General features: G+C 46.9%; 1 protein-coding gene and 1 non-coding gene across 2 annotated transcripts in view; both read left to right on the top strand.

Annotated features, from left to right (window-relative positions):
• The window catches only part of LOC126418611 (uncharacterized), a gene marked incomplete in the record, with an annotated part of 174,015 nt that overhangs the window by 4,730 nt on the left and 144,162 nt on the right, over nt 1-25,123 (top strand).
• On the top strand, nt 18,755-18,828 carry Trnas-cga (transfer RNA serine (anticodon CGA)). Its single transcript has one exon. It is a non-coding gene; the product is annotated as a tRNA-Ser (tRNA).

The following is a 25,123-nucleotide window of genomic DNA, read 5'->3' as shown; positions in this document are numbered from 1 at the left end:
CAGCGACTGTTACATTGACTTCTAAATTATAGATTGCAGCGATCAGTCGTCGTTTTTAAGTTTTATTGTGCAGATTTAGATTTCGGCTAGAAACTAGCCATTCTCAATCCCAAGAATACAAGTAGTATACAATTAAATGTCGCAAAAAGTTAAAAGTAATGGCTTAACCCATATTGTTTGTATATTACATACCACTATTATTTTCGCTCAATGCTTGTAATGCCTGTTGGTCGGGCTTCATCAACAGTTCATTGAATACTACTGTTTGCGGAAGGCAGGCTGTATGTAGAACACATCAGTTGGTTGCATGGCGTCATCTACGTGAACTACGTATATAAAGTTAAAGGGAAGTAAACCACTTCAAATTTGCATAAGAATTACATAAAATGAAACGTAAGTAAAATTCTTACATTGTCATCCGACTTATTTCATATCTGCCAGCAAGTGATAAAATTTCCATGTTTACTCCTTGTGAGTCTGTAATTATTATTAAAACGTTTAAATTACGTCAGGTGGATAAATTTTTTTCAATTTATAAAACAAGAAGACATGTGTTGTGTACACATATTAGTTATGGCATAAAGCCATGGGTGGTGCCTTAGGTAGGGCCCCAGGTTGGAGTGGCTGGCATTAGGGCGGATGACACACCATGAAAGATAGTACGTCATCTCTTGCTGGTGGTCGAACAGTCTCCAAGCAATAAAGGTCTAACTTCAGTGCTAAGGAATATGACCCCAAATAGTCCCCCCCGTCCACACCATGGGAGGAATGTAAGGTTAAGGATGACAGTGAAGCTTATTCACCCTGGTACCTCATATGTAGGAGAGTGGATGGAAATCTTTCCTTTCAATGAAACCACAGTTTTTTGTGTGGAGCATTTAGAGGACAAGTTTGATGGAGGTGGAGGGCTCGTCCAAAATCCAGTCAGGGTCGGTCTTCATCAAAAGAGCTACCCCTGCATACTTAGGGGCACTACTCGCCTGTGACACGGTCAGAGATGTTTGTTTCCATCACGCCCCATAAGAGCTTAAACATGGTCCAGTGCAGCATGTTTCACAGGGACCTTCTTTGCAGTGTGACGATGAGCTGCGCGCCAATTTAGAGCGACGAAGTGTCCATTTCGTCTGGCGCGTCCACTGAAGTCTGAGGGATAATCGGGTTGCTACCGGTGACTTCATCTTGGCCTTAGAGGGTGACACATTACCCGAGGTCAAGGTGACGGTCTAAAACTGTGATGTAAAGCCATACATCCCTTCCCCGATGTGGTGCTTTAAGTGCTGGAAGTTACACCATATGTCTTCCCGCTGTACTTCCAGCATCACCTGTCGGGGTTGTGGACGTCCTTCACATCCCGATACTCACTGTGCCCTGCATCCCATCTGTGTCAGCTGCAGAGAGCACCATTCGCCTTGCTTGCAAGACTAAAAGATTCTTCAGAAAGAAAGAAAAGTAATGGAATACAAGAGCCTGGACCGACTGACCTGCACTGACGCTAAGAGAAAGTATGAGAGGCTACATCCTGTGCATATGACATCAACATACGCCACTGCTACAAGTTTTACCATCCTCTATTCAACTGTTCTGCTGTGTACAGTTGGCTCTGAGCTGTCAGACCCCACCTGCCACCTTGATTGTAGGGGGCACTTCCCTCCCTGTTGCTCCTGCACAGCCCTCTACTTCTCAGCTGGAGAAGCGTAAGTCTTCTTAGGCTCCTCTCGCCCTTTGGTCCTTCCCAGGTTCCTACTGTTGGCAAAGCTGATATCTGCCAGTGGCTGAAGCAACCATAGGTAGCTAATTGTAGGGCTTCAGTCCCTGAAACAGAAGCAGTGAAGCCCTCCCATCTGGACCAGAGCAGTGACAGAAACTTAAAAAGAAAAAGACCCCCAAGAGCCTAGGCACTGCAGTGGCACCCACACCACCACCACCACCACCACCACCACCACCACCACCACCACCACCACCACCACAACAACAACAACAACAACAAGCTCTGTGTCTGAGGATGAGGTGGAGATTCTGGCGTCCACTGCGGGCCTAGATTTCTCTGGGCCCTTCGACACAATGGATGTCGAGTGCACAGTTACTCATCTGGTGGCAGCAGGTGACGCTGAGGTGTAGATTGCCTCATTTGATTGTTTTATGCCTCCCCAGTTTCACGATCACGTAATCCTCCAGTGGAATTTCGGCGGTTCTTTTCACCACCTGGCTGAGCTATGGCAACTGTTTAGCTTTACACCTACTTTTTGCATTGCCCTCCAGGAAACCTGGTTCCCAGCAATGAGAACCCCTGCCCTCCATGGCTGAGATATATTACAGGAACTGTAGCGACTATAATAGTGTCAGGTGGAGTTTGCGTCTTTGTCCTAAACTCAGTATGCAGTGAACCTCTGCTCCTTCAAAGTTCTCTTGACGCTGTGGCTGTCAGGATAAGGATGACACAGGAAATAACTTTCTGCATTGAATATCTTCCTCCAGATGGTGCAGACCCCTGGACACACAGGTTGCACTGATTCAAAAATTCCCTAAACCTTTGCTATCTTTGTGATATTTTAACGCCCATGAAATCTTATGGGGTAGCACCATGGTTACTTTCCGAGGTAGGGAGGTCGAAAATTTACTGTCACAGCTCGATCTCTGCCTATTAAATACAGGTGCCCATATACATTTCAGTGTGGTACGTAGCACATATTTGGCCATTGTTCTCTCGGTTTGCAGTCCTGGCGTTCTCAAATCTATCCACTGGAGAACACATGACAACCTGTGTGGGAGTGACTACTTCCCCATCTTCCTGTCAATCCCCCTGCATCATGCCCACGGACGCCAACCCAGATGAGCTTTAAACAAGGCAAACTGGGAAGCCTTCATCTCATCTGTCACCGCTGAATCTCCCACACATGGTGCCGTCGAACTTTTCGTTGAGCAGGTCACTACAACGATCGTTTCTGCGGCTTAAAACGCGATCCCTCGTTCCTTAGCGTGCCCCTGGCGAAAGACAGTCCCTTGGTGGTCGCCGGAAGTCGCTGAGGCAATTAGAGCGTTGCTGAGCTCTGGTGACATAAGCGGCACCCCTCCCTAGAGCACCTAATAGCCTTTAAGTGGCTCTGTGCCTGCGTTTGCCAGCTTATAAAACGACGGAAACAAGAGTTTTGGAAGAGGTATGTCTCGGTCATTGGGTGACATACGTCACCTTCTCAAGTCTGGATGAAGACAAGACATCTCTTTGGGTACCAGACCCAAAAAGCTGTCTCTGCCATTAACATCAATGGCGTGTTACCTACTGATGCAAATAAGACTGCTGAGCACTGTGCCCAGGAAAACTGCCCCAGCCTTTCGCACTCTCAAGTGACAGATGGAAGTCCTCTACTTCACTACGCGCCAGAGTGAACCCTATAACGCCCCATTTACAGAATCGGTGCTCCTCAGTTCGCATGCACATTGCCCTGACACAGCTCCTGGGCAGATCGGATCCAGTCAGATGATCAAACAACTCATCTGGCTACAAGCGACATTTCCTCGTGATATTCAACTGGATATGGTGTGATGGCTTGTTTCGATCACACTGGCGGGGGAGCACCATGATACCAGTGCTTAAACTGGGTAAAAGTCCGCTTGGTGTGGATAGCTATCGGCCCATCAGCCTCAAAAAAACGTATTTTGTAAGCTGCTGGAACGTATTGTGTGTCAGCAGTTGGTTTGGGTCCAGGAATGAACAAGGGTGGTTTCCACTTGGGTCGCTCTACCACATTATCTTGTCTCTAGAGTCTGCCATCTGAGCAGCCTTTTCCAGACGCCAACACCTTGTTTCCCCCCATGAACCATGGACCTTGCCGTTGGTGGGGAGGCTTGCGTGCCTCAGCGATACAGATAGCCGTACCGTAGGTGCAACCACAACGGAGGGGTATCTGTTGAGAGGCCAGACAAACGTGTGGTTCCTGAAGAGGGGCAGCAGCCTTTTCAGTAGTTGCCAGGGCAACAGTCTGGATGATTGACTGATCTGGCATTGTAACAATAACCAAAACGGCCTTGCTGTGCTGGTACTGCGAACGGCTGAAAGCAAGGGGAAACTACAGCCGTAATTTTTCCCGAGGGCATGCAGCTTTACTGTATGATTACATGACGATGGCGTCCTCTTGGGTAAAATATTCCGGAGGTAAAATAGTCCCCCATTCGGATCTCCGGGCGGGGACTACTCAAGAGGATGTCGTTATCAGGAGTAAGAAAACTGGCGTTCTACGGATCAGAGCGTGGAATGTCAGATCCCTTAATCGGGCAGGTAGGTTAGAAAATTTAAAAAGGGAAATGGATAGGTTGAAGTTAGATATAGTGGGAATTAGTGAAGTTCGGTGGCAGGAGGAACAAGACTTCTGGTCAGATGACTACAGGGTAATAAACACAAATTCAAATAGGGGTAATGCAGGAGTAGGTTTAATAATGAATAGGAAAATAGGAATGCGGGTAAGCTACTACAAACAGCATAGTGAACACATTATTGTGGCCAAGATAGACACGAAGCCCACACCTACTACAGTAGTACAAGTTTATATGCCAACTAGCTCTGCAGATGACGAAGAAATTGAAGAAATATATGATGAAATAAAAGAAATTATTCAGATTGTGAAGGGAGACGAAAATTTAATAGTCATGGGTGACTGGAATTCGAGTGTAGGAAAAGGGAGAGAAGGAAACATAGTAGGTGAATATGGATTGGGGGACAGAAATGAAAGAGGAAGCCGCCTGGTAGAATTTTGCACAGAACACAACATAATAACTAACACTTGGTTTAAGAATCATGAAAGAAGGTTGTATACATGGAAGAACCCTGGAGATACTAAAAGGTATCAGATTATATAATGGTAAGACAGAGATTTAGGAACCAGGTTTTAAATTGTAAGACATTTCCAGGGGCAGATGTGGACTCTGACCACAATCTATTGGTTATGACATGTAGATTCAAACTGAAGAAACTGCAAAAAGGTGGGAATTTAAGGAGATGGGACCTGGATAAACTGAAAGAACCAGAGGTTGTACAGAGATTCAGGGAGAGCATAAGGGAGCAATTGACAGGAATGGGGGAAATGAATACAGTAGAAGAAGAATGGGTAGCTTTGAGGGATGAAGTAGTGAAGGCAGCAGAGGATCAAGTAGGTAAAAAGACGAGGGCTAGTAGAAATCCTTGGGTAACAGAAGAAATATTGAATTTAATTGATGAAAGGAGAAAATATAAAAATGCAGTAAGTGAAACAGGCAAAAAGGAATACAAACGTCTCAAAAATGAGATCGACAGGAAGTGCAAAATGGCTAAGCAGGGATGGCTAGAGGACAAATGTAAGGATGTAGAGGCCTATCTCACTAGGGGTAAGATAGATACCGCCTACAGGAAAATTAGAGACCTTTGGAGATAAGAGAACGACTTGTATGAATATCAACAGCTCAGATGGAAACCCAGTTCTAAGCAACGAAGGGAAAGCAGAAAGGTGGAAGAAGTATATAGAGGGTCTATACAAGGGCGATGTACTTGAGGACAATATTATGGAAATGGAAGAGGATGTAGATGAAGATGAAATGGGAGATACGATACTGCGTGAAGAGTTTGACAGAGCACTGAAAGACCTGAGTGGAAACAAGGCCCCCGGAGTAGACAATATTCCATTGGAACTACTGACGGCCGTGGGAGAGCCAGTCCTGACAAAACTCTACCATCTGGTGAGCAAGATGTATGAAACAGGCGAAATACCCTCAGACTTCAAGAAGAATATAATAATTCCAATCCCAAAGAAAGCAGGTGTTGACAGATGTGAAAATTACCGAACTATCAGCTTAATAAGTCACAGCTGCAAAATACTAACACGAATTCTTTACAGACGAATGGAAAAACTAGTAGAAGCCAACCTCGGGGAAGATCAGTTTGGATTCCGTAGAAACACTGGAACACGTGAGGCAATACTGACCTTACGACTTATCTTAGAAGAAAGATTAAGGAAAGGCAAACCTACGTTTCTAGCATTTGTAGACTTAGAGAAAGCTTTTGACAATGTTGACTGGAATACTCTTTCAAATTCTGAAGGTGGCAGGGGTAAAATACAGGGAGCGAAAGGCTATGTACAATTTGTACAGAAACCAGATGGCAGTTATGAGTCGAGGGACATGAAAGGGAAGCAGTGGTTGGGAAGGGAGTAAGACAGGGTTGTAGCCTCTCCCCGATGTTGTTCAATCTGTATATTGAGCAAGCAGTAAAGGAAACAAAAGAAAAATTCAGGGTAGGTATTAAAATTCATGGAGAAGAAATAAAAACTTTGAGGTTCGCCGATGACATTGTAATTCTGTCAGAGACAGCAAAGGACTTGGAAGAGCAGTTGAATGGAATGGACAGTGTCTTGAAAGGAGGATATAAGATGAACATCAACAAAAGCAAAACGAGGATAATGGAATGTAGTCTAATTAAGTCGGGTGGTGCTGAGGGTATTAGATTAGGAAATGAGACACTTAAAGTAGTAAAGGAGTTTTGCTATTTGGGGAGCAAAATAACTGAAGATGGTCGAAGTAGAGAGGATATAAAATGTAGGCTGGCAATGGCAAGGAAAGCGTTTCTCAAGAAGAGAAATTTGTTAACATCCAGTATTGATTTAAGTGTCGGGAAGTCATTTCTGAAAGTATTCGTATGGAGTGTAGCCATGTATGGAAGTGAAACATGGACGATAAATAGTTTAGACAAGAAGAGAATAGAAGCTTTCGAAATGTGGTGCTACAGAAGAATGCTGAAGATTAGATGGGTAGATCACATAACTAATGAGAAAGTATTGAATAGGATTGGGGAGAAGAGAAGTTTGTGGCACAACTTGACCAGAAGAAGGGATCGGTTGGTAGGACATGTTCTGAGGCATCAAGGGATCACCAATTTAGTATTGGAGGGCAGCGTGGAGGGTAAAAATCGTAGAGGGAGACCAAGAGATGAATACACTAAGCAGATTCAGAAGGATGTAGGTTGCAGTAGGTACTGGGAGATGAAAAAGCTTGCACAGGATAGAGTAGCATGGAGAGCTGCATCAAACCAGTCTCAGGACTGAAGACCACAACAACAACAACAACAACAACAACAACAACACCAACACCTTGTTGCTGTCTTCCTGGATTTATGAAAAGCATATGACACCACCTGGCGACATTAATCCTTTCCACATTATACGAGTGGGGCTTCCATGGTCTTCTCCCGATTTTTATCCAGAATTTCCTGTCGCTTCTTACTCTCCGTTTCAAAGTACCCCCATATTCAGGAGAATGAGATCCCATACGGCTCTATATTGAATGTCTCTCTTTTTAGTGGCTATTAATGGTATAGTAGCAGCTGTCAGACCGTCTGTCTCACCCTCTCTGTATGCAGACGACTTCTGCATTTCATATTCCTCCACCACCACCACCACCACCACCACGAGTGTTCCTGAGTGGCGCATACAGGGAGCCATTTACAAGTTGCATTCATGGGCTGTGTCCCAGGGCTTCGAGTTTTCGGCCGTGAAGCACTTCTAACAGCGTCGTTCCGTTCGTCCGGAACCAGAACGTTACCTTACTGACGATCCCCTCACTTTAGTGGAGACATATCGATTTTTAGGACTGATTTTAGACGACCGATTTACTTGGTCACCTCACCTTCGTCAACTTAAGCGGAAGTGCTGGCAGTGCCTCAATGCCCTCCACTGCCTGAGCAACACCAACTGGGTCGCAGATCGCTCTATGCTGCTGCAGCTCTACAGATCCCTTGTCCAATCCCGCCTTTACTATTGGAGTCTGGTTTATGGTTTGGCAGCGCCCTCAGCATTGCATTTACTCAACTCCATGCACCACTGTGGCGTTCGACTAGTGACGGGAGCTTTTAGTGACAGAGCTCCAGACAGTGCTCTGCTATGGCAGATTTGGTTGCCTGTCCGAGTCTGGCGTGCCTCTGGTGTTCTTCATACCTGACGTCCACCGTCCTGGTTGTCTGGACAATGTATGATTTTCCACACTGGCACAGGATGTTGTAAATGCCTGGTTTACGTAGCCCCAGGACGTCCTGCACACTCCCTAGCATTGTCCCTCTGGGCATAAATACTGGACATAAATACTGGACAAGATCCTTCAATACGGCAGTCCCAAGTAGCACCTGAAGAATGCAACGAGTTACGTGGCCGAAATATTGTGCCAGAGCGACACAAACATCCAGTAGTAGACCCGATTCTTCGAGATGTCAAGATCTCGCTGGGAAAGCCTAAAGAGTTAAAACAGCTCGCCAGTTATGTCACACATGTTTGTAGTTCACCTACGCATCCGAATTACTGTCGCCACTTCCCACCCATGGCGGTTCATCTCCTGCATAGGTGATCAAAGTCAGGGCTTAAAATTACAGTTCGCATCTGATCCCTTCTATCTGATACGGAGTCCTTACCTTTACCACCTATACTAGATATCCAGTTGCGTATACCCTCATGCTGTACACATAGGCTGCGGCTTCACCTGGACTTTTCCAATGGCTCAAAGGACTTGGTTCACCCTGCAGCTCTGTCACTTGCTCTCGATTCTTGACATGTACTGAGGCCTTGAAGTGGGTTACACCGATGGCACGATGGCTGATGGTCACGTCAGCTTTGTGTATGTCCATGGGTCATATTGAACAGCATTCCTTGCCTGATGGCTGCAGTGTTTCCACTGAGGTTCTAGTGGCTATATCTGATGCTCTTGAGTACATCCGTTCATGCACTAGGGAGTTGTTTCTTCTGTGTACTTATCCCTTGAGCAGCCTACAAGCTATCGACCAGTGCTACCCTCGTCATCCTTTGGTAGCGACCATCCAGGAGTCCATCTATGCCGTGGAATGGTCTGGTCATTCAGTGGTGTTTATGTTAACCCCAAGACACATTAGAATCCCAGGCTAGAAACTTGCCGACAGGCTGGCCAAACAGGCAACGCGGTAACTACTTGTGGAGTTGGGTATCTCTGAAACTGACCTGCATTCTGTCTTACGCCACAGGGTTTTTTGGCTTTGGGAGATGGAATGGCATAACAGTATGCACAACAAACTGTCATTAAGGAGACCACGAATGTGTGTAAGTCTTCCATACAGTCCTCTCACACGGAATCAGTTGTCCTCTGCTGGCTCTGCATTGGCCAAATATGGCTAACGCATAGTCACCTCCTCCACTGTGAGGACCCACCTCAGCGTGGCTTTGGCTCACAAATGATGGTCATCCACCTGTTTCTGGACTGCCCACTTTCAGCCACTCTGCAGCAGACTTAAATTTCCCAGCACCCTACCGTTGGTGTTGGGTGACAATGCCTCAACAGCAGCTTTAGTTTTATATTTTATTTATGAGGGTGGGTTTTGTAATTTGATCGAAGTTTCAGTGTATGTCTTTTGTCCCTCTGTGTCCTCCACCTTAGTTCTTTTAGGGTGGAAGTTTTCATGTGTTGCAGAGTGGCTGCCTGCTCCTTTTTTGTTTCTCTGTCAGCCAGCCATGGTAATCTGCTCTCTTGTTTTGATCTCTTGTACATGTTTCTTGCGTCTCTCTGTGGTTTTCTTGTTTGATTTTGTCCATTTTAGTATTTGTTGACCTTCTGTCATTCTTGTGGCTTTCTCCTTCCTTCCAGCTGTGTTATGTATGTCTCGATTATTTTACTCCCACCCTCATGGAAATATTTTAATCGGAACGAGGGACCGATGACCTAGCAGGTTTGGTCCCCCCCCCCCCCCCCTCCATGTTGTAAACCAACCAACCAATTACAGACTGCAGCAGTGTTTCTGGAACGATTCCCAAACAGGCATTTTCCTTGGAAGTATGGAGCTCTGTTGTGCATCGGTATTCTGCAGGTGTTCACTGGGTAAACACTGCTTCGTTTGCTGTGTGACCCAACTGCGACTTACGGTGTGTACAGGCCCGGCAGGACATGAGGAGAAAAAAGAGCATATTTTTCGACAGTAGTTTCTCCAAATGCTTTTCCCCCAGGGGGTCCACAACTCTTTTGTGGATACGTGCGTGGCGAGCACGGGGCCCCGAGCCATTGCAGCCTTCTTTCTCTCCCGGGCTGCATTTCCTTTCCCTTCCCCTCCTTTCCCCTCCATACCCCTTTCCCCTCGCCCTCTCCTCTCCCTCTATTGGTGTCCTTGCTTATGTTGGCCCCCGCTATCGTCCTGGTTCTGTTGGTTTTACACTCCGGCTTTGTTGCGTAATCATCTCCTCCTTTTGGCATTCCTTGGTCCCCCTCTGGGGTTTGACCTCCATTCCAAAATTTCTCTTCCGTAGTGTGAGCCATTTGGGGAAGAGCACCTTACCTAGTGTCTCCGACGTGTGCCCTCCTAGTACATTCCACCTTTTCTTTTACGTCGTTGTCTGATGCTAGGGTGCATAGCCAGCACGGTAGCCAGCCCGTGTGGTGGGGTCGCTATGTACCCTTTTGGTTGAGCCCCCTGAACACACAGGGATCACACTTCTGATACCTGAGCTGTGACCTCCTCATGCATGCCTTGGAGTGGTTGCTCGTCATCCTGGAGCATCGGAACTCCTGGCAATGGCCGCCGTGCCAGACGGCCCTTGCTGTGGCTGGGTGGCGCCCGTGAGGAGAGCCCCTGATCGGAGTGGGTGGTATCAGGGCGGACGCTATGCAGATGAAACGCATACGGGTCCAAAACTCTGGCCGCTCTTCTGCGGCCGTCTCTCTGCGTGGTACTGATTCCTCAAGTGCTGCTTCTCTTACCCCTTCGGCCTTCCCTTCCGTGGCTACCCCCTGGGAGGAGGGTCAGGCCCGTCTTCTAGGGGCAGAACCTTTCCCCCGTTATCTAGTTTGCACCAGGACTGATGGAGATACTTTCACCAGTGTCAAACCTTTATTCTTTGTGGAACACATTGAAGACAAGTTCGGCGAAGTGGACTCCCTGAGCAAGATGCGGTCGGGTTCGTTGCTGATAAAAGCTGCTTCGGCTGCCCAATCTGCGGCCCTTCGTGCCTGTACCCATCTTGGCACAATTCCCGTGTCCATTACCCCTCACCAGTCTCTAAATATGGTACAAGGTGTGATTTTTCACAGAGACCTCATCCTTCAAACTGATGAGGAACTTCGGGACAATCTCGGACGGCGGGGTGTTCACTTTGTTCGGCGTGTTCAGAAGGGTCCTAAAGATAATCGTATTGATACTGGTGCCTTTATCCTGGCCTTTGAAGGGGATACCCTTCCTGAGAAAGTTAAGATTATGGTCTATCGCTGTGATGTGAAGCCGTACATCCCACCTCCTATGCGGTGTTTTAAGTGCTTGCGTTTTGGCCACATGTCTTCTCGCTGTTCCCAGGACCCTCTCTGTGGTGACTGTGGACGTCCACTCCATGAGGGGAGTCCCTGTGTTCCCCCTCCTGTATGTGTAAATTGTCATGGTAGTCATTCTCCACGTTCAGCAGATTGCCCAGTCTATAAGAAAGAAAAAAAGATACAGGAGTATAAGTCCCTTGATCGTTTAAGCTACACAGAGGCCCGTAAGAAATATGCACGATTGCACCCTGTGTCCATGACATCTAGTTACGCCTTGGTTACATCTTCATCCCTTCCTCCCCCTTCCTTACCCCCATCCCGGACCCCTCTCCTTCCCCCCTCCCCTGCGGCTCCCACACCTTCTCCTCTGGGCGCTGCTCCCCCTCCCCAGCCGGAGAAGTGTCCCACTCCTTCGGCGTCTGCCGGTCAAGGGCACCTCTCCCGGGATGCCCCTTCCCGGCACCTTCCAGGTCAAAGGTCTGCTGCAGCACGGCGACCGCGAGAGCCGCGGTCTATCGGCTCCCAGGTCGCCCGGTCTCTTTCTGTTCCTGATCTTGCTGCAGCTGGCTCCATTATACCACACAGCCCTCCTCGATCTCAGCCTGAAAAGAAGAAGAAACATACGTCCCGGGACAAAGAGCCTCTGGTGTCACCGGAGGTCCCTTCCCCGACTTCACAACCGGATTCTGACCTGTCGTTTATGGATGTCGCCCCCTCCTTGTCGGTGATGGGTGGGGACCCGGCGGTATGACTGGATTTAGCATGTTCAGCCCTCATTTAAACCATCGTTCTGTGGTTCTCCAATGGAATTGTAATTTCTACTATCGTCACCTTCCGGAATTGAAATCCCTTCTTTCGTCCTACTCAGCAGCTTGTGTGGTTCTCCAGGAATCTCATTTTACTGATGCTCACTCACCGACCCTCCGTGGGTTCTGTGTTTTCTGTCGAAATCGGGTCGGACCCTTGCGGGCTTCTGGTGGCGTTTGTACGTTGGTCCGTACAGACATTGCTAGCACGTGGATTCCTCTCCACACTACATTGGAAGCGGTTGCTGTTAGGGTCCACTTAGACTCTGCAGTCACAGTATGCAATCTTTATCTCCCTCCTGACAGGACTCTTACACCTGCTGCCTTAACCACCCTTCTTCAGCAACTTCCTCCTCCCTTCCTCCTCCTTGGGGATTTTAATGCTCATCATCCTTTGTGGGGCAGTGCCTTTCCATCTAGACGAGGTCTTCTTATAGACCAATTTATTGCAGACCACGACCTGTGCCTTCTTAATGATGGCTCCCCTACTCATTTCAGTGCTGGTCATGGTACCTTTTCTGCCATTGATCTTTCTCTTTCTTCTCCCTCTCTCCTCCCTTCATTACACTGGTCGCCACACGACGACCTTTGTGATAGTGACCATTTCCCGTTGATTATCACGCTCCCTTCCCGCTCCCCGATGGACAGGTTACCTCGTTGGTCTTTCCACCGAGCCGATTGGCCTCTATATACTGCACAGGTCGAGTTTTCTCCCTCTTTGTCGGGTTGTCGGGTTGATGACGTCCTACGTGACGTGTCTGACGCGATTGTTCGCGCTGCTAACCGTGCTGTCCCGCGCTCATCTGGACAATTTCGTCGTCGGCAAGTCCCGTGGTGGAGTACGGCTATTGCCATTGCCATCCGTGATCGCCGTCGAGCTTTGCAACACTTTAAGAGGCACCCATCCGTAGCCAGCCTTACTACCTTTAAACGCCTTCGCGCTAAAGCCCGTTATTTAATCAGACAGAGCAAGCGGATATGTTGGGAACGATTCGTTTCTTCCCTTGGTTCCACTGTCCCTCTGTCACGGGTATGGGCTACACTTCGCTCTCTTCAAGGTTGCCATCGGCAGTCCACCCTCCCAGACCTTCACCTCCCAGATGGCATTTGTACGGACCCATTAGTTCTCGCAGAACATGTTGCGACCCATTTTGCAGTGGCATCAGCGTCAGCCTCCTATACAGCTGCTTTCCTTCATCAAAAACAGCAGGCTGAAGCTGTCACCTTATGTTTCACCACTTGTGAGTCAGAATCTTACAACGAACCTTTTACTGAATGGGAATTTCTTTCTGCTCTATCTTCTTCTCATGATACGGCCCCTGGCCCAGATTCCATTCATAACCAGCTGCTTCAACATCTCAGTGCTCCACAACGGCACCATCTTCTTCGGGTGTTTAACCGTATCTGGCTCCAGGGTGACTTCCCTTCTCAGTGGAGAGATAGCATTGTGGTTCCTGTCCTTAAGCCTGGTCAGAACCCCCTATCTGTTGACAGCTATCGGCCAATTAGTTTGACCAATGTTGGTTGTAAGTTACTTGAACGGCTGGTAGCCCGTCGGCTCACTTGGGTCCTCGAATCTTGGGATCTATTGTCCCCTTACCAGTGTGGCTTTCGAGAGGGACGATCTCCAATCGATCATTTACTTCGCTTGGAATCTGCAGTTCGGCAGGCTTTTTCCCAGCGCCGCCATTTGGTTGCAGTGTTTTTTGACCTTCGCAAGGCCTATGACACGGCCTGGCGCCATCACATCTTACTAACCCTTCATCAGTGGGGTCTTCGGGGCCCACTCCCGTTTTTTATCCGCCAGTTCCTGATCCATCGGTCATTCAGAGTTCGAGTTGGTACTGCTTTTAGTTCTCCACGGACCCAGGAGACGGGCATCCCAGAGGGTTCTGTCTTGAGTGTCCTTCTTTTCCTCATTGCTATCGATGGACTTGTGGCCTCTGTTGGTCCCTTGGTCGCCCCTGCCCTGTATGTGGATGATTTCTGCATTTGGGTTAGTTCCTCCTCGATGCCATCTGCAGAACGGCAGCTCCAGGTGGCTATACGGCGTGCCTCTGCATGGACCCTCTCACACGGGTTTCAATTCTCTCCTTTAAAATTGCGGGTGGTCCACTTCTATCGCTGACTACGGTCCACCCTGATCCAGAGCTCTATCTCGCTGCACAAAGATTGCCTGTGGTTCCACAGTTTCGTTTCCTAGGTCTTCTTTTCGACAACAAGCTCACTTGGCTGCCCCATATCAGACTCCTGAAGGTAGGATGTTTCCGTAAACTCAATGTCCTTCGCTTCCTTGCCCACTCCTCTTGGGGTGCGGACCGTTCCCTCCTCCTCCGTCTTTATCGTGCTCTAGTTCTGTCACGTTTGGACTATGGTTGTCAAGTTTATGGTTCAGCTGCTCCTTCCACGCTGCACGTGCTGGATCCGGTCCACCATCGTGGTATCCGTTTGGCCACCGGTGCCTTCCCTACTAGCCCTGTTGATAGTCTCCTGGTTGAAGCTGGGATCCCCCCCCCCTTTCTGTTCGGTGGTCCCAGCTTCTGGTGTCTTATGCCCTTACTATCCGTTCTTCTCCCGCTCATCCTTCCTATTCTATCCTATTCCCAGACCATGGACGTCGCCCGCCTGACTCCCGCCCTCGGGCGGGTTTACCGGTTGGACTGCGCCTTGCGTCTCTTAACCGTGATTTTCGGCTTCCTTCTTTGTCCTGTCTTCCTCGCTCCCTCCCCTCCACCCCTCCTTGGTTAGTTCCTCGTCCTCGAATTCGGATGGATCTCCGCCGCAGTCCGAAAGATTCCATCCCCCCGGTGGTGTTCCGTTCCTTTTTCCGCCAAATTTTATGGGAGTTTCGGGATGCTGTTGTTTTTTACACTGATGGCTCTAAATCTGCTGATCATGTTGGGTATGCCTTCACGTCCTTTGTTAGAACGGAAAATCATCTACTGCCACCCTCATGTGGGGTGTTTACTGCGGAATTGATGGCAATTTCCCGGGCCCTTACCTTTATTAAACAATCCCAACACAACCGCGTTTTGTTATGTACGGACTCGATGAGTGGCCTTCTTGCTATTGACTGGTGTTTTTCGCGCCATCCCTTGGTCTCTGCCATCCATGACCATCTCGCTGATCTTCACCGTGTTGCTTGTTCCATTGACTTCCTATGGGTCCCGGGCCATGTGGGTATCCCGGGTAATGAGCTTGCTGATCGTTTGGCTGGGGGAGCAGTTACTTACCCCCCGTTTTCTGTAACCCCTCCTGCAGTGGATTTACGGCTTCACATCAAATCCCACTTTGCACAGTCATGGGCCAATTCTTGGGAGGCTACTCCACTGTCTAATAAACTTCGTGCCATTAAGGTGAATCCAGGCCCATGGCGTTCTTCCTTTCGCCTCTCCCGCAAGGACTCGACCACACTGTGTCGTCTCCGCATTGGCCATACCAGGCTGACCCATGGTTTCCTTTTGCGTGATGAGCCACCTCCGCTATGTGGTTGTGGAGCCTTCCAGTCAGTGGCCCACATTTTGGTTGAATGCCCTCTTCTTTTGGCTCTGCGTGCTAAGTACAGACTCCCCCACACTTTACCTTTGATGTTGGCTGACGATTCCCGGATGGTCTCTCTGGTTCTAGGTTTCCTCCGGGAGAGTGGTTTTTATTCTCAGTTTTAAAGTTTTTAATCTCCCTCTGGTGTTGGGGCAGGGCGGTGAGTGTTTGGGTGTCTCCCACTGTAGTCAGTGTTCAGAGATTCCCGATTCACCTCCCTGACCGGAATCCTCTTTTCTTTCCCTTTTACTCTGATTTTACCCCTTCTTTTTAAGGCTTGGTTAGTTTTTCTATTCCCATACGTACTTTCTGCATTATAGCAGTTGTACCTTTTAAGTCACAGGTGGTCTTGCCTATGCTGCTTCAGCATAGTGTTGGGTTCGTTCTCTTGCCAACTTCCCTCGTTTGTTTTTACTATTGACAACGTGACTGCCCTTTTACGTTTCCCCTTTTTCCGTTTTATTGTTATGACTTTTCTGAGATGTCCCGTTAGCAGAATGGAGTCTATTTGAAACCAAGGACTGATGACCTTGCTGATTGGTCCCTTTAACCTTACACAGCCAACCAACCCAAATGCTTTTGTTCAGGGATTACTGTAACCTCTGATCTGTTAGCTGCAGGGCTGGAGGAGACACCTGCGTTGGCAGCCGTTTATCAGCCTCTCACTTGTTAACCCGACTCCTGACTGTGTGCTGTGGTATTCTGTGCAGTCAAGAGGACAGAGCTTGCTTTGCGATCGAATGATTTTTAACAGCATAATTACATGTGGTGGTTGTTTCATGATGGTATTCCTTGCACAACTGGAATGAAAAAAAGCGATAGATTTAATTACTTTTTACAAGACCTGCATCTTCACAAACAGCACGGAATGATAAGCAAGAGAAATCTAACCCCTGTAAACTGAATTTTTTATAAAGAAACAATAGACCCTCGAATTTTTTGTCAAGAGGTCCTTGCTCTTCACCACAGAGCCGCCAATTTCCAGGTAGGGGTAGGGATAGGTGGTGGTGAGGATTCAGTGGGCTAATTTATAAATTTAAGTAGTCAATCAAATTGATGAGAGTGAGAGGTGGCTATTCAAATAACTCAGGCCTGAAAGTGTACCTGATCCAGTGAGGGGGGAGGGGGAGTGGGTTGGAGGTTTCCTGATGAAATTGGAGGAGGAGGAGGAGGAGGAAGGGGGGGGGGATGGTGAGGGATGGGGCAGCAATAGGTTAAGGACCTGTCAATCAAAAGGATGGGTTATTCCCAGAGGGCTATTACCTGTCAATCAAAAGAGAACGATAGGTTCGTACCTGAATGCATACTTGCCCCTGGTGTAAGCAACCTGCACTAATAAACTGCACTGAAACAGTTTGCCCTGCTACTTACTTGTATTTACTGTACATATAACACCAGTAAAACGCTGAAAGTATCTTAACTGATATCATTGATATGATGGCAAATTTGCGTTAATGACATCGATGACTCTTAACTTCATTTCTATGTAAGTGGCGACAGTGCTAAGTTCAGGGCTATAAATAGCGTTTGCGAAGGTAGAATTGGATCTATTCTCAGATAGCAGCGGCTGTTTGAGGATTTTTCAAGTACGGCATTAAACATATGTGCTGATCTAGCAAATATAGTATAGGACCTATTCCTGTAGGTAATGCCCACAAGTATCTTCACGATCTTTCACAGATGGTATGTGTTAGCCAGTGTAATGTGGTACCTTCTACAGTGTTTGCTGAGGGAGCCCACAGAATCAAATTTTTCTTTTTGATGGAAGTCTTGTTTATTGTAGACTGCGTTAAGCTGAACAGCAAAAAAAGTTCTCAAGATTTTCTCAATTACCATGTACTGTATAGACCAACAGTATAATGACTTAATTCACCTTGATCTACTTCTCTGGTATTATTCCTCATGAGAATAACTTCAATTTTACCATATTCCAAGGCATTAAGAATGTAAATAGTATGCAAAGTGGGTTGTGTAAAACGGAACATCCCTTTTATTTCACGAACTACTAAAGGTGCCTCAAAGACTTAAGATAACGGCATGCAGAGGGCTCATATTTTTGCTTGTTTAATCATAACTGTTCCATCAGTAGAGATGCTCTTTTTTTGAAGAAGATCGGTGCTTATTTCAAAAATATTGAAATAGTCTTGAAGTGTATTGTGATGTTCAACATTGTACCTTTTCTCAAAAATCACAGATGGGTTCAACTAGAAACACAAGACAGGCGGAATCGGCTATTGGGATGTGAACTCAAAGTAGGGCTGACAACTCGAGCTTCTTGATTGCAGGCTATATGCAACCCTACATATTCTATTAACCATGTCGGCGTCTTCCTTTTATAATAGGAAAACAAGTAACCTTCTAGTGTATTAGGTGCTTCGGTATCGCCTTGCCGTTAAATTTTAGGACGTTGCCTGGATACTTTCACGAAAAGTTTAAAGCCTGTCATTAACCAGTTGTGAATCACAGTATTCGTCTTTTCAAGAGCTTTCGATCCACTTTAAAAGTATATCGCTCAAGTTTAGAAGTTCGTACAGTCCTCTTGTAAGAAAATGCCTGTATGCATCTACATAGGTAATACTTCATTCGGCATTTCCAACCTCTCACGTAGTTCCCCTGCCAGTCCAAAGTCAGTTCATTAACTCTCCTGCCATCACTTTCAATATTTTTTCCGAGTTTAGAAAACTTTCCGCCCAATGAAACTTTTACTGGAGATTTTTATTTTTATTTTATTTGGTATGCGTATACCATGGATCCGTACATGTGAGTGATTCGCCTGGATGTGAAACGTGTCAATACAATTGTACAAGTACAATTAATGACACTTCCTGGCAGATTAAAACTGTGTGCCCGACCGAGACTCGAACTCGGGACCTTTGCCTTTCGCGGGCAAGTGCTCTACCACTGAGCTACCGAAGCACGACTCACGCCCGGTACTCACAGCTTTACTTCTGCAAGTACCTCGTCTCTTACCTTCCAAACTTTACAGAAGCTCTCCTGCGAACCTTGCAGAACTAGCACTCCTGAAAGAAAGGATATTGCGGAGACATGGCTTAGCCACAGCCTGGGGGATGTTTCCAGAATGAGATATTCACTCTGCAGCGGAGTGTGCGCTGATATGAAACTTCCTGGCAGATTAAAACTGCTTCGGTAGCTCAGTGGTAGAGCATTTGCCCGCGAAAGGCAAAGGTCCCGAGTTCGAGTCTCGGTCGGGCACACAGTTTTAATCTGCCAGGAAGTTTCATATCAGCGCACACTCCGCTGCAGAGTGAATATCTCATTCTGGAAACATCCCCCAGGCTGTGGCTAAGCCATGTCTCCGCAATATCCTTTCTTTCAGGAGTGCTAGTTCTGCAAGGTTCGCAGGAGAGCTTCTGTAAAGTTTGGAAGGTAGGAGACGAGGTACTGGCAGAAGTAAAGCTGTGAGTACCGGGCGTGAGTCGTGCTTCGGTAGCTCAGTGGTAGAGCACTTGGCCGCGAAAGGCAAAGGTCCCGAGTTCGAGTCTCGGTCGGGCACACAGTTTTAATCTGCCAGGAAGTTTCATATCAGCGCACACTCCGCTGCAGAGTGAATATCTCATTCTGGAAGTACAAGTAATGCTACACAATAGTAATATAGTAAAATGATATAGATATTAATAAGTATCACTTTTTCTCATTTACAAGCTGTCATTTAACTAGTATAGCAATTCACAATATAACATTATAACTATAACATTAACATAATATTGTATCGTCCATCTAATAACTAAACCTAAATACGTCTATTATTAAGGGAGGGCATTACTTTTGGAAAAGAATTCATCTAAGGAGTGCAGTGGATGGTCAAGCAGGTACTTTTTTAGCGTACCTTTGAACAGCGTTTCATTTTCTCTTGTACATTTAATATAATTAGGCAATGCATTAAGTCTTTATAGAAGCATACTTTACTCCCTTCTGTACAAGTGATAAATTTTTTAGTGCAACATGTAATGATGTTTACGTGTAGTATTGTAGTTAGGGTATGAACAATTTGTTTCATACTGAGCATAGTCTTCATTAACTACATTCATCAGAGTATATGTACTGACATGTTGTAGTCAGAATACCTGTGTGAAAAATTTTCTACATGAGGTTCGTGGAGGAACCCCTCACATGATTTTGACTGCTCTCTTCTGAGTAGTTAGTTCTTTTTTTTTTTTTTTTTTTTTTTGAGGCTGGTGAATTACCCCAGAATATTATTCTGTAACTCGTTAATGAGTGAAAGTACCCAAAGTAAGCCGATTTTAGAATGTTGATGTCCCCAAAATGAATAATGATTCTTAGAGCAAAAGTTGCTGATCAAAGCCTTTTAACAATCAGTGCACTAAGCAGATCCGCTACATTCTTGTTGTGGAAGACACAATAAATTTCGTCAATCTAATCACTCTTTGCTTTTTTTAAGAAAAACGGTTATCTGTTTTCAAGCAAATTTTCTCCAATATTTCGGTAGATACTTGTAAACTTTTCTTTTAACGTGTAGATAAAGTAAAACAAATGGCGCTCACACGTTGACCACGTGACTGGAGACATGGATTTTACTGATAACAATGTTTCCTGAATCTTAAATTTGTGTGTGCATTAAATAGCATTCCCCAAATGAGTGTAGTGATGTATTCGGTTTAACAATATGTACCGAGAGGGATAGCACAAGCCAAATATAACCAGCTTTCCCGCAAACAGTTCTGCTAAAATGTCTTGGCCGTCACAAACCGGTAGTTTTGTTAGTACTGCGGCTTATGGCTCTCTATGCCAGCATTTCATGGCACTGATAACGTCATCGAAAGATGGTTAAAAGTTCTGAGGCCATGTCTATCTTACTCGACTAGCCTCTTGGCGTTATTCTGTCTGCCACCATGCAGCAGCGCTAGTTAGTCGCTGACAGACTGTTCGTTATTCCTGTTCAGCTACCTTGATAATACAATCCGTTATCTACATCTGCACTACGCGAGTCACGTTGCAGTGTGTGGCGGAGGCTACTCTGCCTACCAGTCACTTCCCTGTTAGTCGTGAATGTTTAGTGGAAAGAATGCTTGATGGTAAGCCTCAGATTGGGCTCGAATATCTGATTTTATCTTGACGATGTTTTCGCGAGATTTATGCAGGAGGAAGCAAAATATTTAAATCTTGTAGAAATGTAAGCTGTCGAAACTTTGGCAGTAAGCCACACTTTGATACTGAAAGCCTTTGGCAGCTTCTACTACTTCAGTTGGTTGATCAGTAGAGCTTTCGTGCTTACTGAATAAACTTGTAACGAAGCATGTTGCTGCTGCTCCTCCTTGGATCTTCTCTATTTCTTTTATGAATGCTGTTTGGTATGGGTAAAAGTATTGGTCGAACGAGGGTTTTATAAGTTACGTGCTTTGTTGGACTAAATTTCCTAAGGATTCTTCCAATGAATCTGTGCAGTATCTGCTTTTACTGTGATTAGTTTTGTGGCAATTTCATTTTATATCGCTCCATACCGCATTATCCTGACCGTTTATGGAGGTAACTGCTTCCAGTGAGTATTTTACGATCGTGGCAATTACATAAAAAACTGGGCATTGAGTGTTCAGTTGCGATCCGCTGTATTGTACGTGCATGCCATTCAAACAATTTTTGTAACGAGAATTCCAATGTGGGGCGTCTCACGAGACATGATGGGCAGTTTTCACCTAGGGCAACTCAGTCCATACGTTTGTTGTCGTCGTCGTCAGTCTGAAGACTGATTTGTTACAGTTCTCCACGCGACTCTTCTGCAAGCCTCCCCTCCGAATGACTACTGCAACTTACTTCCGTCTGAATCTGCTTACTGTAATATCATCTTGGTCTCGCTCTACGACATTTATTCCTCTTCCCTTCTCTCTCTGCTCCAGTACAAACAGAATGTGTCCTCCTATCCAGTTCTACCTTCTAATCAATTTGTGCCATAAATTTGTCCCCCCAGTTCTGTTCATTACCTCATTAGTTACATGATCAGCCCATCTAATCCTCAGCATTCTTCTGTAGCACCACATCTCAAAAGCATATATTCTCTTTTTGTTTAAACTGTTTATCGTCGATGTTTCTCTTCCACACATGACTGCACCCGGTATATATACTGTCATTGTGAGTTCTAGACACTTGAATTTATATTTAATGTGAACAAACGCTGTTCTTGCCATGGCCAGTCTCTATTTTATATCCTGTCTACTTCGACCACCATCAGCTATTTTACTGCTCATATAGGAAAACTCATATAGTTTCTCGTTGCCAAACCTGATACCCTCAGCCCCACCTGATTTAATTAGACTACATTTCATTATCCTTCTTCTTTCCTTTACTGCTTGCTCAATGTACAAATTCAATAACATCTACGCTAAGCTACAACGCTGTCTCACTTTTCAATCACAGACTCCCTTTCATGCCCTTCCTCCCCAACATCTTTCTGTACAACCTATATATACCCTATCACTCCGTCCTCCCTGCGGGTCTGGGGGTTAGAATAGGCCCAACGTATCTCTGCCTGTCATAAGAGATGACTAAAAGGAGTCACACTTTTCAACCCTATGTCAGATCCCACTTCATGGTTTGACCTGACACATCCGATTTTCTACAGAACTGCATGCCATATGGGAAGGACGCCTTATGTGGTGCACGAGTTACCCAGTGTCCTTAGATTCGACTGCCTGAACCTCTTGTCATCGCATCACCACTGGAAATTCAACTATTTGGCTGAGGACACTTTCTGGGGTATGTCATCTTCTGTTGTCTCCTGTCCTCTTTTACCCCCATGGCCCCCTTCCCCCTCCAGCAGACTCAGGGTCCTTTTGTGAGTATGTGTGTGGCGAGCGCAGGGCCCCGAGCTATTGCAGACTTCCTTCTTTCCTGGGCTGCATTTCCTTGCGCTTCCCCTCCTTTCCTGTCCTTGCTCCTTCCCCTTCGCCCTCTACTCTCCATTTATTGGTGTCCATGTTTATGTTGGCCCCGCTATCCTCCTGGTTATGTTCGCTTGCCAATTTGGTTTTGTTGCGTAATTACCACATCCTTTTGGCATTCTCTGGTCCCCCTCTGGGGTTGGACGTCCACTACTAAATTTATATTCTGCAGTGTGAGTCATTTGGGGAAGAGCACCTTACCTAGTGTCTGACGTGTGCCCTCTTAGTTCTTTCCACCTTTTCCTTCACATCATTGTCTAATGCTAGGGTGCATAGGCAGCATGCTAGCCAGCCCATTTGGTGGGGTAGCTATGTAAACTTTTGGTTGAGCCCCTTGAAAACACAGGGATCACACTTCTGATACCTGAGCTGTGACCACCTCATGTAAGCCTAGGAGTGGTTGCTTGTCATCCTGGAGTATCGGAACTCCCGGCAATGGTCATCATGCCAGCCGGCTCTCCCTGTGGCTGGGTGGGGCCCATGGGGAAAGTCCCTGATCGGAGAGGGTGGTATCAGGGCGGACGCTATGCAAATAAAACCCATACATGTCCAGAACTGTTCTTTTACAGCCGACTCTCTGCATGGAAAAGATTCTTTTAGTGCTTCTTCTGCCCCTTCAGCCTTCCATTCCTTGGATACCCCATGGGAGGAGGGTCAGGTTCGTTGGCGGGGGCGAAACATTTCCCCTGTTATCTGGTTTGCACCAGGACTGATGGGGATACTTTCACCAATACCAAACCTTGATTTTTTTTTTGTGGAACACATTGAAGACAAGTTTGGTGAAGTGGACTCTGAGCAAGATGCAGTCGGGTTCGTTGTTCATCAAAACTGCTTCAGCTGCCCGGTCTGCAGCCCTTCGTGCTTGTAACAATCTTGCCACAATTTCTGTGTTCATTACCCCCCAACCAGTCTTTAAATATGGTTCAAGGTATGATTTTTCACAGGGCCCTCATCCTTCAAACTGATGAGGAACTTCAGGATAATCTCTGACAGCAGAGTGTTCAATTTGTTCGGCATGTTCAGAAGCATCCGAAGGACAATCGCATTGATACTGGTGCCTTTATCCTGGCCTTTGAAGGGGATACCCTCCCTGAGAAGGTAAAGATTATGGTTTATCAATGTGATGTGAAGCTGTACATACCACCACCTGCGATGTTTTAAGTGTTTGCAATTTTGAACACTTCTCTCTACTGTTCGCAGGCCCCTCTCTGTGGTGAATGTGGATGTCCACTCCATGATGGGAGTTCCTGTGTTCCCCCTTCTGTGTGTTGTCATGGCAATCATTCTCCACATACATCAGATTGCCCAGTTTATAAGGAGGAGTAGAAGTCCCTTGTTCGTCTAACCTACACTGAGGCTCGTAAGAAGTATGCACGTCTTCATCCTGTGTCCATGACTTCTAGCCTTCCTTACCCCGGTCCCGAACACCTCCTTCCCCCCCCCCCCCTCCCCTGCGGCTCCCACACCCTCACCTCTGGGCACCGCTACCCCTCCCCAGCCCCCCAGGGGGTCCACAACTCTTTCGTGGATACGTGCGTGGCGAGCACGGGGCCCCGAGCCATTGCAGCCTTCTTTCTCTCCCGGGCTGCATTTCCTTTCCCTTCCCCTCCTTTCCCCTCCATACCCCTTTCCCATCGCCCTCTCCTCTCTCTCTATTGGTGTCCTTGCTTATGTTGGCCCCCACTATCCTCCTGGTTCTGTTGGTTTTACACTTCGGCTTTTTTTGCGTAATCATCTCCTCCTTTTGGCGTTCCTTGGTCCCCCTCTGGGGTTTGACCTCCATTCTAAAATTTCTCTTCCGTAGTGTGAGCCATTTGGGGAAGAGCACCTTACCTAATGTCTCCGACGTGTGCCCTCATAGTACATTCCACCTTTTCTTTTACATCGTTGTCTGATGCTAGGGTGCATAGCCAGTACGGTAGCCAGCCCGTGTGGTGGGGTCGCTATGTACCCTTTTGGTTGAGCCCCCTGAACACACAGGGATCACACTTCTGATACCTGAGCTGTGACCTCCTCATGCATGCCTTGGAGTGGTTGCTCGTCATCCTGGAGCATCGGAACTCCCGGCAATGGCCGCCGTGCCAGACGGCCCTTGCTGTGGCTGGGTGGCGCCCGTGAGGAGAGCCCCTGATCGGAGTGGGTGGTATCAGGGCGGACGCTATGCAGATGAAACGCATACGGGTCCAAAACTCTGGCCGCTCTTCTGCGGCCGTCTCTCTGCGTGGTACTGATTCCTCAAGTGCTGCTTCTCTTGCCCCTTCGGCCTTCCCTTCCGTGGCTACCCCCTGGGAGGAGGGTCAGGCGCGTCGTCTAGGGGCAAAACCTTTCCCCCGTTATCTAGTTTGCACCAGGACTGATGGAGATACTTTCACCAGTGTCAAACCTTTATTCTTTGTGGAACACATTGAAGACAAGTTCGGCGAAGTGGACTCCCTGAGCAAGATGCGGTCGGGTTCGTTACTGATAAAAACTGCTTCGGCTGCCCAATCTGCGGCCCTTCGTGCCTGTACCCATCTTGGCACAATTCCCGTGTCCATTACCCCTCACCAGTCTCTAAATATGGTACAAGGTGTGATTTTTCACAGAGACCTCATC

The sequence above is a fragment of the Schistocerca serialis genome, chromosome 9 (assembly GCF_023864345.2).
Source record: "Schistocerca serialis cubense isolate TAMUIC-IGC-003099 chromosome 9, iqSchSeri2.2, whole genome shotgun sequence".
NCBI classification, from domain to species: Eukaryota; Metazoa; Arthropoda; class Insecta; order Orthoptera; family Acrididae; genus Schistocerca; species Schistocerca serialis.
Note: the sequence above shows the minus strand (reverse complement) of the source record. Positions and strands in the feature narration are given on the sequence as shown.